The 443-nt window shown below is 41.3% G+C and overlaps 1 protein-coding gene across 2 annotated transcripts in view; it reads right to left on the bottom strand.

The window, feature by feature from the left end:
* kcnn3 (potassium intermediate/small conductance calcium-activated channel, subfamily N, member 3) overlaps positions 1 to 443 on the bottom strand; it is a 35,605-nt gene that overhangs the window by 1,260 nt on the left and 33,902 nt on the right. The window lies entirely within an intron of this gene.

Raw genomic sequence — 443 nt, 5'->3', positions numbered from 1 at the left:
ACAGTTACAGTGACTGTTACAGTTACATTGACTGTTACAGTAACACTGACTGTTACAGTGACACTGACTGTTACAGTTACTGTTACAGTTACAGTGACTGTAACAGTGACTGTTACAGTAACAGTGGCTCTTACAGTGACACTGACTGTTACAGTAACACTGACTGTTACAGTGACACTGACTGTTACATTGACAGTTACAGTGACACTGACTGTTACAGCTACTGTTACAGTGTCTGTTACAGTAACAGTGACTGTTACAGTGTTAGTGACTGTTACAGGGACAGTGACTGTTACAGTAACTGTTACACTGACTGTTACACAGTGAATGTTACACTGACTCTTACAGTGACTGTTACAGGGACAGTGACTGTTACAGGGACAGTCACTGTAACACTGACTGTTACAGTCACTGTAACAGTGACTGTTACAGTGACTGTTACA

Source organism: Cynoglossus semilaevis, chromosome 13 (assembly GCF_000523025.1).
Source record: "Cynoglossus semilaevis isolate Cse_v1.0 chromosome 13, Cse_v1.0, whole genome shotgun sequence".
NCBI classification, from domain to species: domain Eukaryota; kingdom Metazoa; phylum Chordata; class Actinopteri; order Pleuronectiformes; family Cynoglossidae; genus Cynoglossus; species Cynoglossus semilaevis.
This window is presented reverse-complemented; position numbering and strand designations above follow the sequence as displayed.